Source organism: Saimiri boliviensis, chromosome X (assembly GCF_048565385.1).
Source record: "Saimiri boliviensis isolate mSaiBol1 chromosome X, mSaiBol1.pri, whole genome shotgun sequence".
Lineage (NCBI taxonomy): Eukaryota > Metazoa > Chordata > Mammalia > Primates > Cebidae > Saimiri > Saimiri boliviensis.
Genome location: NC_133470.1, coordinates 112,655,025 through 112,673,046, shown reverse-complemented (window position 1 = coordinate 112,673,046; position 18,022 = coordinate 112,655,025).

Genomic DNA, 18,022 nt, shown 5'->3' with positions numbered 1-18,022 from the left:
CATTGCCTTAAATACTTATTTTTTGAGATCAAAACATTTGAAATATACCCTTGTAGAGATTTTGAAATGTATAATATACTATTTATTAACTATATTCATCATTCTGGGCAATAGATAACAAGAAAAAATTTTATTCCTTCTGTCTAACTGAAGCTTTGTACACTTCACCACTCTCTTTTTCTCCACCCTCCAGCCTCTGGTAACCACCATTTACTCTCTGCCTCTATGAGTTTAATTGTTTTAGATTCCACATACAAGTGAGAATATTCAGTATTTGTCTTTCTGTGCCTGGTTTATTTCACTTAGCATAATTCTCCCTAATTCCATCCATGTCATTGAAAATGACCGAACTTTTTTTCTTTTTAAGGCTGAATAGTGTTCCATTGTACATATATATCCCACATTTTCCTTTTCAGTTCATCTGTTCATGGAAATTTAGGTTGATTCTATAACTTGGCTATTGCAAATAATGCAGCAATGAATATGGCAGTACAGATATCTTTTTGACATACTGATTCCAATTCCTTTGAATGTATACACAGTACTGGAATTGCTGGATCATATGATAGCTCTACTTTTAGTTTCTTCTTAGCAACCTTTAAACAGTTTTCCATAATATCTATACTAATTTACATTCCCACTAACAGTGAACAAAGGTTCCCTTTTCTTGACATCCTCATCGACACTCATTTATCTTTCAGTCTTTTTTTTCTTCAACTTTTGTTTTATGTTCCTGGTACATGTGCAGGATGTGCAAGTTTGTTACATAAGTAATGTGCAGGTTTGTTACATAAGTAAACGTGTGCCATGGTGGTTTGCTGCACAGATCAAACCATCACCTAGGTATTAAGCTCAGCATCCATTAGCTATTCTTCCTGAGGCTTTCTCACTCCTCAACACCCATGATAGGCCCCAATATGTGTTGTTCCCCCCAAAGTGTCCATGTATTCTCATCATTCAGCCCCTGCATATAAGTGAGAATATACAGTGTTTCGTTGTCTATTCCTGTGTTAGTTTACTGAGGATAATGGCTTCCAGCTCTAAGTCCCTGCAAAGGACATGATCTTCATCCTTTTAATGGCTGCATAATATTCCATGACATACATGTACCACATTTTCTTTATCCAGTCTAGCACTGATGGGCACTTAGGCTGATTCCATGTCTTTGTTATTGTGAATAGTGCTGCAATGAGCATTCACATGCATGTATCTTTATAATAGAAAGATTTCTATTCCTTTGGGTATACACCTAGTAATGAGATTGCTGGGTCAGGTGGTATTTCTGCCTCTAGATCTTTGAGGAATAACCACATTGTCTTCTACAATGGTTGAACTAATTTACACTCCCACCAACAGCGTAAAAGTGTTCTTTTTTCTCCACAGCCTTGTCAGCATCTATTATTTTTTGCCTTTATTATGAATAATAATTGTCATTCTGACTGGCATGAGATGGTATCTCATTGTGGTTTTGATTTGCATGTCTCAAATGATCAGAGATGTTGAATTTTATTCAAATGTTTGTTGGTTGTATGAATGTCTTCTTTTGAGAAGTGTCTGTTCATGTCTTTTGTCCACTTTTTAATTGGGTTGTTTTTTCTTGTAAATTTGTTTAAATTCCTTGTAGCCTCTGGATATTAGACCTTTGTCATATGCACAGTTTCCAAAAAAGTTCTCCCATTCTGGAGGTTGTTTACTCTGTTGATAGTTTATTTTGCTGTGCAGAACCTCTTTAGTTTAATTATATCCCATTTGTCAATTCTTGCTTTTGTTGCAATTGCTGTTGGTGTTTCCATCATGAAATATTTGCCCACGCCTATGTCCTGAATGGTATTGCTGAGATTTTCTTCCAGGTTTTTATAGTTTTGGGTTTTACATTTAAGTCTTTAATCCACCTTGAGTTCATCTTTGTATAAGGTATAAGGAAAGGGTCCAGTTTCAATTTTCCACGTATGGCTAGCCAGTTCTCCCACCACCATTTATTAAACATGGAATCTTTTCCCCATTGCTTGTCTTTTTTTTTTTTTTTTGAGACGGAGTTTCACTCTTGTTACCCAGGCTGGAGTGCAATGGCGCGATCTCAGCTCACCGCAACCTCCGCCTCCTGGGCTCAGGCAATTCTCCTGCCTCAGCCTCCTGAGTAGCTGGGATTACAGGCACGCGCCACCATGCCCAGCTAATTTTTTGTATTTTTAGTAGAGACAGGGTTTCACCATGTTGACCAGGATGGTCTCGATCTCTTGACCTTATGATCCACCCACCTCAGCCTCCCAAAGTCCTGGGATTACAGGCTTGAGCCACCGCGCCCGGCCCATTGCTTGTCTTTATCAAGTTTGTCAAAGATCAGATGATTATAGGTGTGTGGTCTTATTTCTGAGTTATCTATTCTGTTCCATTGGTCTATGTGTCTGTGTTTTTACCAGTAACATGGTATTTTGGTTACTGTAGACTTACGGTGTAGTTTGAAGTTGGGTGGAGTGATGCTTCCAGATTTGTTCTTTTTTGCTTAGGATTGTCTTGGCTATTCAGGCTCTTTTTGGGTTCCATACTAATTTTAACACAGATATTTCTAATTCTGTGAAGAATGTCAATGATAGTTTAATGGGACTAGCACTGAATCTGTAAATTACTTTGGGTGGTGTGGGCATTATCATGATACTGACTCTTCCTATCCATGAACATGGAATTGTTTTCTATTTGTTTGTGCCTTCTCTGACTTCCTTGAGCAGTGGTTTGTAGTTCTCCTTGAAGAGGTCCTTCACTTCCCTTTGTAGCTGTATTCCTAGGTGTTTTATTCTCTTTGTAGCAACTGTGAATGGGAGTTTATTCATGATTTGGCTCTCTGCTGTTGTTGGTATATAGAAATGCCAGAAATTTTTGCACATTGATTTTATATCCTGAGACTTTGCTGAAGTTGTTTGTCAGCTTAAGAAGCTTTTGGGCTGAGATGATGGGGTTTCTGGATATAGGATCATGTCATCTACAAAGGTAATTTGACTTCCTCTCTTCCTATTTGAATACCTTTCTTTCTTCCTTTTGCCTGATTGCCCTGGCCAGAACTTCCAATCCTATGTTGAATAGGAGTGGTGAGAGAGGGGATGCTTGTGCCCGTTTTCAAGGGGAATATTTTCAGCTTTTGTGCATGTATATTGGCTATAGGTTTGTCATACATGGCTTTTTTTTTATTATTTTGAGGTTTGTTCTTTCAATAGCTAATTTATTGAGTTTTTAACATGAATGAATGTTGAATTATATCAAAGATCTTTTCTGTGTCCATTGAGATAATCATGTGTTTTTTTTCTTTAGCTCTATTCATGTGATGAATTACATTTATTGATTTGCGTTTGTTAAACCAACCTTGCATCCTGGGTATGAAACCTACTTGATCATGGTGAATAAGCTTTTTGATGTGCTGGTGTATTCAGTTTGCCAGCATTTTGTTGAGGATTTTTGCATCAATGTTTATCAAGGATATTGGCCTGAGGTTTCTTTTTTGTTGTATCTCTGCCAGGTTTTGATATCAGGATGATGCTAGCCTCATAAAATAAGTTATCAAGGAATCCCTCCTTTTTAATTGCCTGGAATAGTTTCAGTAGAAATGGTACCATCTCTTTTTTGTACCTCTGGTAGAATTCAACTGTGAATCCATCTGGTCCTGAGCTCTTTTTGGTTGGTAGGCTATTTATTACTGCCTCAATTTCAGAACTCATTATTGGTCTATTCAGGGATTCAATTTCTTCCTGGTTCAGTCTTGGGAGGGTGCATGTGCCCAGGAATTTATCCATTTCTTCTAGGTTTTCTCATTTATGTGCATAGAGGTGTTTATAGTATTCACTAATGGTTTGTATTTCTGTGGAGTTAGTGGTGATAGCTCCCTTATCATTTCTGATTGTGTTATTTTATTCTTCTCTCTTTTCTTATTAGTCTATCTAGCAGGTCCCTGAGAAAATGGAAGACACAACAGTGGAGAGGGTCCAGATAGAAAACAGGATAATCCAGAGAAGAGACAAGACTGTCCAGAGAAGGAGGGCAATAGGATTGATGGTTCTGGGTAAATCTCTCTATGTCTATTTTCCTTTTTACCCTTGTCCCCCTAAAAAATGACTGAGTAAATAAGTAGCCCAGCTAAAGAAAGAGGGTTCAGTACCACAGAGGTAGCCATTCACTCTGTGTATACTTGAGGTTAACCTTATACAAGGTCACATTTGGTATCTGAGACTCTCAGATATGAGGATAGCCAATTATGGCAGGCCTATGTAAATAAGACAAATCAGCTTTCTTGGAAAGAACACGGAACTGCAAGACATGTGCACTGGGCTACCGCAACCCATAGATGAGCCATTACCCATGAGTAACATCCATTTTGCCCACCAATCTTGATACTTCTTCAGAACCCCCCCAGCAAGAAAATCTACTAACAAAACATTGAAAATTATACCAAATACTGCACAAGAGAGATGGAGAAAATACATTTACATCACGAACAACTTCATCAGTCCCCATTTGACATATTTCCAATTCTCAGTTTCTCTCTCCAACCATCCCAGCAATGAGATTTTTTCCTTCACCCACCTCTGCCTAGCCTCACTAAACTTCCCTACTCCTGGCCAACTTAACTCCAACTTCTCCAAACTTGTAACTCAACTCATCTTGAGAACAAAGAACATTAGAAAGAAAAAAGAATCATCCGATTACCATGATCCCCTGGGCGTATGATATAGGGGAAGAGCAGGAAGAAATTATTAAAACTCTTTCTCTTTTGCACTAAGGGCTGATGGCATGTCAAAGAATACAGTCCCTAATGTCCATTATCCAACCGATATGTAAATGAATCATTGTAACTCAGTGCCACAAGTGGTATGATAGAAGTAAGCATAAGTACTATGAGACCATAAAGGAGGGTCACCTAATCCAAATTCAAGGGACAGTAGCCAGGGAAGTCATTTCAATTTTGTATGAGCACCTACTACATGCAAAACTGTACCAAACACTAGTGGAATGGCAATAAATCCTATACAGCCTCTGCCTCCCAAAAAAAAAAAAAAATTACTATTTGATGGTCTTGCTTTTCTGGTGCCCTAGGCAGGTTCTTAATCTGCCTATTGTGTGACCCTTTTCTGCCTCCTGAGGCTGTCCTCTATCTCTGAGCTCAATTTCTCCACCTTTCCCTTGGAGAAATTTGACCAGAGTTTGGCAGAAGCAGGATCACAACCTGGGGTTTTGGTTCTTACTATATGGGACTCAAAATGTGTTAGAAGCTAGGAAGTGTTGTTACAAACACTTTGTTCTCATTGCTAATTTATCATATTAAATGCATTGTTCGTAGAAATAGGAGGCCAGAGGCACTGTCCAGGCCTCTAGAGAACTCTGGAGTTGGCTGGGTGTGGTAACTCAGGCCTATAATCCCAGCACCTTGGGAGGCTGAGGCAGGTGGATCACCTGAGATCAGGAGTTCAAAATCAGCCTGGCCAATATGGTGAAACTCCGTCACTACTAAAAGTACAAAAATTAAACGGGCATGGTGGGCCATACCTGTAATCCCAGCTACTCAGGAGGCTGAGGCACAAGAATCGCTTGAACCCAAGAGGCAGAGCTTCCAGTGAGCTGAGATTGTGCCACTGCACTCCAGCATGGGCCACAGAGTGAAACTCTGTCTCCAAAGAAAAAAAGAGAGAGAGAATTCTGGAGTTGATTTCCCTATTTATTTTTTCCTGCCCCAGTCTCTACAGTCATTGCTGAGATCAAAGAAGTCTTATCTTCATTGCATTTCCTTGGAACCACAGTGACATTCAGTGGCCACAGGAGGTTGAAAAGAAGTGACAGAGAAAGCACTTGTCTTTATGCTGCAAGATGGAGTAAGGTGACTTTCCCAGCAATTCTCTCATTTGAACTGCCACAATCTGACCACAATTGTTGCTGATGAAAATTTAGCATAGGGCTAATAAACTACAGGCTGGGCTAATTGCCCCAGCAAAAGACAATTGTCTAACACAGAGTATTTTCTTGACTCAGTTGCCTTTATAGGCAAAATAATAAACCAAAAAAATATATTTTAATAGCAATTTTTCATTTTTATTCCTAGATAATGCTTCCTTAATACAAAAGAATTGGGAATAAAAATCTGAAAACACAAAATGTTAAAATCATCCAACATCACCACCCAGAAATAATCCTTATTAATATGTTTATTTCCTTCCTGTCTCTCTCTGAATAATAAACTGTTACTCAACACACAGTGATTTGGTGCCCACTTTTTGCACTTAGTGATATACCATGAACAGTTTCTTATGTTATTCTTTTATATCATTATTTAAAATAGTCAAATAGTATCCCAACATATGGATGAATTGTGATTCACGTACAGATATTTCCTGGTTAACCAAGTCCATATTAAGACATTCAGATGGTTTTTAAATTTTCAACACTACAAACTAATATTGTATGTGTTTCCTTATATATAACATATCTGACTATTTCCTTAGGATCAATTCCTGTAATTGTAACAACTCAGTCAAAGAACACATGCATTTAAGACTTTTGGAATATATTGACCATGCATGGTGGCTCACGCCTATATTCCCAGCACTTTGGGAGGCCGAGGCAAGCAGATCACTTGAAGTCAGGAGGTCAGGACCAGCCTGGCCAACATGGCAAAACCCTGTATATACTAAAAATACAAAAATTAGCCTGGAGTGATGGAGCACACCTGTAATCCCAGCTATTCAGGAGGCCGAGGCATGAGAATCACTTGAACCCGAAAGGCAGAGGTTGCAGTGAGCTGAGATCATGCCACTGCTCTCAAGCCTGGATGACAGAGCATGATTCTATGTCAAAACAATTTTAAAAAAGAATTCTGGAGTTGATTTTCCTATTTATCTTTTCCTTAGCCAGTCTCTATAGTCACTACTGAGACCAAAGAAATCTTACCTTCATTGTATTTCCTTGAAACCACAGTGACATTGAGTGGCCACAGGAGTTTGAAAACAAGTGTCAGAGAAAGCACTTGTCTTTATGCAGCAAGATGTGCAGCATCTTACAAGGGTGAGACCCCGCCTCAAAAAAGAAAAAGAGAAGATGGCTCTTTTCAAATAGAAACAGCTCCAGTGTGCAGCTCCCAGCGGGATTGACACAGAAGGCAGGTGATTTCTGCATTTCCAACTGAGATACCTAGCTCATCTCATTGGGACTGGTTGGACAGTGGGTGCAGACCAAGTGGGGCAAGCTGAAGCAGGGTGGGGTGTCACCTCACCCAGGAAGTGCAAGAGCCTGGGGAACTCCCTCTCCTAGCCAAGGGGAGCCATTAGAGACTGTATCCTGCACTCTGGCCTAGATACTGTACTCTTCCCACAGTCTCTGCAATCCGCAGACCAGGAGATTCCGTCCAGTACCTACACCACCACAAGGGCCCTGGGTGTCCAGCACAAAACTGGGAGGGCATTTGGGCAGACACTGAGCTAGCCACAGCATTTTTTTTTAATTTCATACCCCAGTGGCACCTGGAATGCCAGCAAGACAGAATCGTTCACTTCCCTGGAAAGGGGGCTGAAGCCAGGGGGCCAAGTGGTCTTGCTCAGCAGGTCCCACCCTGACAGAGACCAGTAAGCTAAGATCCAGTGGCTTGAAATTCTCACAAGCAGCACAGCAGTCTGAGCTTGACCCAGAACACAGGAGCTTGGTGGGGAGAGGGGTGTTTGCCATTGCTGAGGCTCAAGTAGGCAGTTTTAACCTTACAATGTAAACAAAGCAACCAGGAAGTTCAAACTGGGAGGAGCCCACCACAGCACAGCAAGGCCACTGCAGGCAGACAGTCTCACTAGATTCCCTCCTTGCTGCACAGGGCATCTCTGAAAAAAAGGCAGCAGCCCATCAGGGACTTATAAATAAAGCCCCTGCCGTCCTGGGACAGAGCACCTGGGAAAAGGGGCAATTGTGGGCACAGCTTCAGCAGATTTAAATGTCCCTGCCTGGCAGCTCTGAAGAGAGCAGTGGATCTCCCAACACAGTGTTTGAACTCTGATAAGGGACAGACTGCCTCCTCAAGTGGATCCCTGACCTCCATGTATCCTAACTGGAAGACATCTCCCATTATGGGCCGACAGACACCTCATACAGGAGAGCTCCAGCTGCCATCTGGCAGGTACTCCTCAGGGACAAAGCTACCAGAGGAAGAAACAGGCAGCAATATTTGCTATTCTGCAGCCTCCAACAGTGATACCCAGGAAAGCAGAGTCTGGAGTGGACCTTTAGCAAACTCCAGAAGACCTGCAGCTGAGGGGCCTGACTGTTAGAAGAAAAACTAACAAACAGAAAGGAATAGCATCAACATCAACAAAAAGGACATCCACTCAGGGACCCCACCCAAAGGTCGCCAACTTCAGAGACCAAAGGTAGGTAAATCCACAAAGAAGGAGAGAAACCAGCACAAAAAAGGCTAAAAATTCAAAAAACCAGAATGCCTCTTCTCCTGCTAGGGATCACAACTCCTCATCAATAAGGGAACAAAACTGGACCAAGAATGAGTTGGACGAATTGAGAGAAGCAGGCTTCAGAAGATGGGTAATAACAAATTCCTCTGAGCTAAAGGAACATGTTCTAACCCAATGCAAGGAAGCTAAGAACCTTGAAAAAAGGTTAGACAAATTGCTAACTTGAATAACCAGTTTAGAGAAGAAAATAAATGACCTGATGGAGCTGAAAAACACAGCACAAGAACTTCGTGAAGCATACACAAGTATCAGTAGCCAAATCAATCAAGTGGAAGAAAGGATTTCAGAGATTGAAGATCAAGTCAATGAAATAAAGCAAGAAGACAATATTAGAGAAAAAAGAGTGAAAAGGAATGAACAAAGCTTCCAAGAAATATGGGACTATGTGAAAAGACCAAATCTACGTTTGATCAGTATACCTGAAAGTGACAAAGAAAATGAAACCAGGTTAGAAAACACTCTTCAGGATATTTTCCAGGATAACTTCCCCAACCTAGCAAGGCAGGTCAACATTCAAATTAAGGAAATACAGAGAACACCACTAAGATACTCCTCGAGAAGAACAACCCCAAGACACATAATCATCAGATTCACCAAAGTTGAAATGAAGGAAAAAATGCTAAGAGCAGCCAGAGAGAAAGGTTGGCTTACCCACAAAGGGAAGCCCATCAGACTAACAGTGGATCTCTTGGCAGAAACCTTACAAGCCAGAATAGAGTGGGGGCCAATATTCAACATTCTTAAATAAAAGAATTTTCAACTCAGAATTTCATATCCAGCCAAACTAAGTTTCATAAGTGAAGGAGAAATAAAATCCTTTCCAGACAAGCAAATGCTGAGAGATTTTGTCACCACCAGGCCTACCTTAAAAGAGCTCCTCAAGGAAGCACCAAACATGGAAAAAAACAACCAGTACCAGCCACTGCAAAAACATACCAAATTGTAAAGACCATTGACGCTATAAAAAAACTGCATCAACTAACGGGCAAAATAACCAGCTAGCATCATAATGCAGTATCAAACTCATACATAACAATATTAACATTAAATGTAAATGGGCTAAATGCCCCAATTAAAAGACACAGACTGGCAAATTGAATAAATAGTCAAGACCCTCATCAGTGTGCTATATTCAGGAGACCCATCTCACATGCAAAGACACACATAGGCTCAAAATAAAGGGATGGAGGAAGATTTATCAAGCAAATGGAAAGCAAAAAAAAGCAGAGGTTGCAATCCTAGTCTCTGATAAAATAGACTTTAAACCAATGAAGATCAAAAAAGACAAAGAAGGGCATTACATAACGGTAAAAGGATCAATGCGGGCCGGGCGCGGTGGCTCAAGCCTGTAATCCCAGCACTTTGGGAGGCCGAGGCAGGTGGATCACGAGGTCAAGAGATCGAGACCATCCTGGTCAACACGGTGAAACCCCGTCTCTACTAAAAATACAAAAAAGTAGCTGGGCATGGTGGCGCGTGCCTGTAATCCCAGCTACTCGGGAGGCTGAGGCAGGAGAATTGCCTGAACCCAGGAGGCGGAGGTTGCGGTGAGCCGAGATCGTGCCATTGCGCTCCAGCCTGGGTAACAAGAGTGAAACTCCGTCTCAAAAAAAAAAAAAAAAGGATCAATGCAACAAGAATAGTTAACTATCCTAAATATAGATGCACCCAAAACAGCAGGCGTCCCCAAACTTTTTACACAGGGGGCCAGTTCACTGTCCCTCAGACCATTGGAGGGCCGCCACATACTGTGCTCCTCTCACTGACCACCAATGAAAAGAGGTGTCCCTTCCTGAAGTGCAGCGGGGGGCCGGATAAATGGCCTCAGGGGGCCACATGCGGCCCACGGGCCATAGTTTGGGGATGCCTGCAATACAGGAACATCCAGATTCATAAAGCAAGTTCTTAGAGACCTATAAGGAGACTTAGACTCCCACACAATAATAGTGAGAGGCTTTAAAACCTAACTGTCAACATTAGACAGATTAACGAGACAGAAAATTAACAAGGATATCAGGACTTGAACTCAGCTCTGGACCAAGTGGACCTAATAGACATCTGCAGAACTCTCCACCACAAATCAACAGAATATACATTTTTCTCAGCACCATATTGTACTTATTCTAAAATTGACAACATAATTGAAAGTAAAACATTCCTCAGCAAATGCAAAAGAATGGAAATCATAACAAACAGTCTCTCAGACCACAGTGCAACCAAATTAGACCTCAGGATTAAGAAACTCACTCAAAACCACACAGCTACATGGAAACTGAACAATCTGCTCTTGAATGACTACTAGATAAATAACAAAATGAAGGAAGAAATAAAGATATTCTTTGAAACTGATGAGAACGAAGACGCAACGTACGAGAATCTCTGGGACACATTTAAAGCAATGTGTAGAGGGAAATTCATAGCACTAAATGCCCACAAGAGAAGCAAGGCAAGATCTAAATTGAACATTCTAACATCACAATTAATAGAACTAGAGCAGCAAGAACAAACAAATTCAAAAGCTAACAGAAGACAAGAAGTAACTTAAGATCAGAGCAGAACTGAAAGAGATAGACATGAAAAACCTTTCATACAATCAATGAATCTAGGAGCTGGTTTTTTGAAAAGATCAACAAAATAGACTGCCAGCCAGACTAATAAAGAAGAAAAGAGAGATGAATCAAATAGATGTAATAAAAAATGATAAAGGTGGTATCACCACCAATCCCCCAGAAATACAAACTACCATCAGAGAATACTATAAACACATTTATGCAAATAAACCAGAAAATATAGAGGAAATGGATAAATTCCTGGACACTTATACACACCCAAGACTAAACCAGGAAGAAGTCGAATCCCTGAATAGACCAATAACAAGTTCTAAATTGAGGCAGCAATTAATAGCCTACCAACTGAAAGAAGTCCAGGACCAGACAGGTTCATAGCCAAATTTGGCCAGAGGTTCAAAGAGGAGCTGGTAACATTCCTTCTGAAACTATTCCAAATAATAGAAAAAGAGGGATTCCTCCCTAACTCATTTTATGAGGCAAACATCATCCTAATACCAAAACATGGCAGAAACACAACAAAAAAAGAAAATTTGGGGCCAATATCCCTGATGAACATCAATATGAAAATCCTCAATAAAATACTGGCAAACCAAATCCAGCAGCACATCAAAAAGCTTATCCACTATGATCGATCAAATCGGCTCCATCCCTGGGATGCAAGGCTGGTTCAACACACACAAATCAATAAACATAATCCATCACATAAACAAAACCAATGACAAAAAACACATGATTATTTCAGTAGATGTAGAGAAGGCCTTCGACAAAATTCCACACCCCTTCATGCTAAAAACTCTCAATAAACTAGATAATGATAGAACGTACCTCAATATAATAAGAGATATTTATGACAAACCCTCAGCCAATATCATACTGAATGGACAAAAACTGGAAGCATTCACTTTGAAAACTGGCACAAGGCAAGGATGTCCACTCTCACCACTCCTGTTTAACATAGCATTGGAAGTTCTGGCCAGGGCAATCAGTCAAGAGAAGGAAATAAATGATATTCAATTAGGAAAAGAGAAAGTCAAATTGTCTCTATTTGCAGATGACATGACTGCGTATTCAGAAGACCCCATTGTCTCAGCCCAAAATCTCCTTAAGCAATGTCAGCAGTCTCAGTGAACAAAATCAATGTTCAAAAATCATAAGCATTCCTATACACCAATAACAAACAGAGAGCCAAATCATACGTGAGCTCCCATTCTCAATTGCTTAAAAAAAAAAAAAAAAACCTAGGAATACAACTTACAAGGGATGTGAAGGACCTCTTCAAGAACTACAAATCACTGCTCAAGGAAGTAAGAGAGGACACAAACAAATGGAAAAACATTCCATGCTCATGGTTAAGAATGAATATCATGAAAATGGCCATATTACCCAAAGTTACATAAGATTTATCAACTTCACATCAGCATTTAAGTATCATTAACTTTATGTAATAGTATTTGGGTTGGGGATTGGTTCATTTCCACTTGAACGAAGGATAGTTGTATTATGTTAGGCATAATTATGGCCTTATTATTGTCTTTATTTGAAGATTCGGTATGATCTCAGGAGATGTGTATGGGTTCAAGTTGTCAAGGGGTGGTTAATACTGAGTGTCAACTTGGTTGGATTGAAGGATACAAAGTGTTGATCCTGGATGTGTCTGTGACAGTGTTGCCAAAGAAGATTAATATTTTTCAGTGGGCTGGGAAAGGCAGACCCACCCTTAATCTGGGTGGGCACCATCCAATCAGCTGCCAGTGCAGGTAGAATATAAGCAGGCAGGAAAATGTGAAAAGAGAGACTGGCCTAGCCTCCCAACCTTCATCTTTCTCCCATGCTGGATGCTTCTTGCCCTTGAACATCAGACTCCAAGTTATTCGGTTCTGGAACTCAGTCTGGCTCTCCTTACTCCTCAGCCTGAAGATGCCCTGTTGTGGGATCTTGTAATCATGTGAGTTAATAAACTCATATATCTATCTATGTATATCGATAAATAGATGAGTCATTTTCCAGATAGCTGTGTTTCTCATATTCTGGTAAGAACTCACATTAGGTTAGTGCAAAAGTAGTTGCGGTTTTTGTCATTATAAGTAATGGCTTTTAATGACAAAAGTAGCTTCCTTGCCCATTTGGATATAAGATGCAATAACTCCTCCACTGCTGCTAACCCTAAAGTCCTTGTCCTATCCTTTGCTGATTTCTCTAAACATTCCCATACCTTTATATTAAAGTCTTCTCAACCTACTCAGATTGTGCCAACTAGTTCTGGCTGGAATCTTTACTAATACATACACATTGAGATGGGCATTATGTCTTTAAAGACGTGGGCTTGCACTGTGGCCCTAGTAGAGATAATGATTCTAAACCCAGGTACAACAACATCTTCCCCTCTCTTCCTTAAATGCACTAAGTGTTTTCTCAAACCCCAAAGTATACCAAAGCCTTCTAAAAAAAAAAAAACCTAAAAATAAAAACAAAATCAAGAAGCAAGTATGAAAGGGTTTTCAAAAAGTTTTAAGCAGGGTTCAAAAATTTAAGTCAGATAAAATGCAGAGTTACAGTATTGCAGAGTTAACAAAAAGCAATGTTTCTTAGTCAATCCCTACTATCTCAAAAAGCACAAGCGTAAGGCCGGGCATGGTGGCTCACACCTGTAATCCAAGCACTTTGGGAGGCTGAGGCAGGCAGATCATGAGGTCAGGAGTTCGAGACCAGCCTGACCAACATGGTGAAATCCCATCTCAAAACACAAAATTAGCTAGGTGTGGTGGTGTGCACCTGTAATTCCAGCTACTCAGGAGGCTGAGGCAGGAGAATCACTTGAACCCAGGAAGTGGAGGTTGCAGTGAGCCGAGATCATGCCACTGCACTCCAGCCTGGTGAAAAAGCGAGACCCATCTCAAAAATAATCATCATCATCATCATCATCATCATCATCATCATCAAAATAAATTTAACCTAGGACTGGGCACGGTGGCTCATGCCTGAAATCCCAGCACTTTGGGAGGCTGAGGCGGGTGGATCACCTGAGGTGAGGAGTTTGAGATTAGCCTGGCCAACACAGTGAAACCCCATCTCTACTAAAAATACAAAAATTAGCCAGCCATGCTGCTGCCCACCTGTATTTCCTGCTACTTGGAAGGCGGATACAGGAGAATCGCTTGAACCCAGAAGGCAGAGTTTGTAGTGACTCGAGATGGTGCCACTGCACTCCAGTCTGGGTGAGAGAGCAAGACTCCTTCTCAAAAATAAATACATAAATGAAATAAAATTTAAAAATAATTTTTAAAAACACCTTACCTAGCATGGGGATTCAGATGGTGGGTGGGTCTAGATTCTAAGCCATTCTGTGAGGGCCTCAGGCATAGAAGTATGTGACTTTCTATCAAATGCTCTGCAAGTAACAGAACTTGGTTTCAGTCTTTGTGTCTACCTCTTTCTGCCTTGCTACCAACTTATAAGTTTCCTTTGTGTCATGAGTCAAATGTCCTGGATAAATAAACTGTATTTGTTCATCTTCAGGCTGGGTCACAAGAGTCAGCTGCCAGCATTTGAATGGGCAACATCCCTCAAAGACAGGCACCTATCCCTGGTGCAATTAGCTGTGACTGAGAGGAGAAGTTCCAGATCCTGATGGCTACTCAGCAGGAGGATGGATAGGGAAAACTAGATTTTGGCATCTCATGAAAAATCAGACTATTTGGAAAGAATGAGCCTATATTTCCATAGACAACAGGGGGAGGGAGCCCCTTAATATTGTAATTTGAAGCTTATCACTTATTTATGTTAATTACCTGGCTTTTTTAGAGATTTGAGTTTGAGAATTCCTAAGTTCCTTCCAGCTTTAATATTCTTCAATATTCTGTATTCTTCTGGATTCCTTTACACTGAAAACACTGCCGATTGACATGGGCCTCATTGAACAGATAATTTGGAAATGAGCCAGAAATGCATTTTATGTATCCACCAATTTGATTTTCTAAATAGGGACTCTACATTTCCATACTATAAAGCCATTATTCTCCTCTACTAGAATTGCTGTAATTCTCAATATGCCATGTACTATCATCATCCTGTCAAACTGAAAATCTCACAGAGAGCCTGTGAGGGTCTTATCAAATCAAGTAGAAGTGATTAAGGACAGTAGAAAAAAATAGAACAATTATCTATACACTATTAAATAATGCAAAGGATGAGAATCCAACTAGTCTCAGATTTTTAGAAGTAAGGTTTGTGATTTGATATTTTGTTGACTCAATAGTAAATTATCAATTCATTAAATGATTAAACCATTTATCAAAACTGTGAATGACAAAGCAATCAGAGACTGGGATAATCAGACTCCAAGTCTGTTCTTTGTGTAAAATTCAAATGCACCCGGCAAATACAATTTTGTATTTAATGTCATTCATCTAATCAGCGTATTTCTGCTCCAGTGTGAGATCTTTGTTTGAACATGATATGTGACAGATATGGAAGCCACAAAAATTTCATTTATATAATCATAACAAGCACATTTATCATGGTTGTCAAAATTAATTAAACCTAATTCATTCTATTTTCTAAACTTAAAATTGACACAAAACACTTCTGTTTTGAAAAGCAAAAATGCTAAAGAATCACAGAAATCAGTATAAAAGTGAATCTTTTTAAATGCCTACATCTTGTGTAGGTTAGAGAGCTAACTAATGTTGATTAAGACAGATCAGATCCGCCAAACATTTTAAAAGATCAATTGAATATGAACATTCAGTCTGTGAACATCTTAACCTTTGGCTTCTTTTAAGTAATAATGAGTCCCACCAGTGCAATTACAATAATAGTAAACTTGTGAAACTTCCATTAACACTACTCCCCAGGGAAACATGCTTTTCTAAGACAAAGGACACCTTTATTTCAGATTGCACTGTCATCTTGATCTTCCTCCAGTTAGAGTAAGAGTTCTGCCTACAAAAGTGCTTCTCAAACTGCACTGTAAGTCAGAAACATTTGGAGAGCCTGTTAAACATGCGGATTCTGGGGCTTCACCTTGATCTGGATTCAAAAGGTCTCAGCAAAGTCTGAAAAATCTGCATTTTTAACAAGTATCCTATGTAGTTCTGTTGCAGCCGATCCAAGGACTATGCCTTGAGAAACATTGACTTATAGAATATTTTCTTTCCCCCTTTGCATTATGTTGTTTTGAATCCTTGCATTAAAAATCTTTCCAGTATCTCTCGAGTGCTTTTTGCACACCCTAATGAGCTCCACTAATTCCGTGGGTCTCATGACCTCTCATTAGCCTGAACTGGAAGAAGTTACGATTTCTACATTTTCTTTTTCCAGATTCATACCATTCAGGCCTTCACACATGTGCATCTCCTTTCAAAGCAACAATTAGCTGTATCCTTCTGGAAAGCTTCCAGTCTTTCCGAAGCCAATCAGATTCCCAAGAGTTTCAGAGCAGGAGCTCTTCAAGTAAATATGTAGGGGCTGCTTCTTTCACGCAAACCTCCCTGTTACCTAGGAGAGCTCATCTATGACTTTGGCGCTCTCCACACTACTCCACAGAGTGGACCAAATACAACAAAGGACAAAGAGCTCAATTCTGTTCGTTTAAAATCTCATTAGCAGCTGAAGAAAAAAAAAAAGTTGCCAGTAAGCAGCTATAATTGTCTTTTCTTGAAAATTCACAATTGTCTGTTGACATGAATTAGACAAGTTATCACTGAGCCCTCATACTACAGAGAGAAAATAGATATTAAACTATCACCTGGGAAGCCACTTAGGGAGCTTTTTATATGACCAATGCCTGAGCCCTGCCCTAGACTAGGATTTCTCAGCTTTGGCACCACTAACATTTTGGGTTGGATAATTGTTCGTTGTGACGGGCTGTCCTGTCCATTGTAGGATATTTAGAAGCTTCACTGGACTCCACCCACTCTATCCCAGTATAACTACCCACTCTGTTGTTACAACTAAAAATATCTCTAGACATTGCCAAACGTCCTCTGGAGGAGGAAGAACAAAATCTCCCCCATTTGAGAGCCATGGACATATACCAATTAGTTCAGAATTTCTAGGTGTGAAGCCTGATATTCTTTAAAAGCCCCTCCCAGATAATTCCAGTATATGCCCAGGGTTTAGAGCCAGTGGGTTATGCAGGTATCTGAGCCTCAGTTTTCTCACCTTCAAAATGGGTGAGATATCTACTCTCAAATGATGAGGATATCTACTTTGCAGAGTTGTTCTGAAGATCAAATGAGATAGTATGTGGTGGAAATGTTTTATGCATCACTAAATAAATGTAATATTTCTCTCACCTATTGTGAAACACTAATCCAGGTGTTGTCAAACTAAGCCTGCAGGTCAAATCTAATTCATTCTCTGCTTTTATATAACTTGTGAACTAAGAGTGGTTGGTACATTTTTTAATGGCTGGCCAAAAATCAAAGTAAGAATATTTTTGGCTCATGAAAATCAGATGAATTTCAAATTCCTGTAGCTATAAAGTTGTATTGAAACACAGGTATACTCATTTATTTATAGATAGTCTATGGACGCTTTTACATTTTAAGTTGCGTAGTTATGGCAGATATTTTATGGCTCACAAAGCCTAAAATTTTTGCTGTCTAGCCCTTCACATTGAAAGTTTGCCACATCCCTTAATCACAATTTAAAATATTCAAGCTAGTTTCTTTTCCTGGCTCACAAGTCCTTTTCAAATCTGCTTGGGAGCGCTGCCCTGCTCTCCACAGAAAAGTTTCAATTATGTAAGTGATAAATCTTTTCCTACCCTCTTGGTTTGTGTGTGGCATCATCAGTCCTGACATCCAAACCAATTTTCAGGTGGGCATCCATTCATTCTCTTCAGGATGGCCACAACACAGGCAGAGGGAGATTTGAACAGAAGAAGGCAACATAACAGCTAAAGCAAGACGCTATTCTGCTGGCTTTGAAGGTGAAGGAAGGAATTATGAGCCAAGGAATATAAGA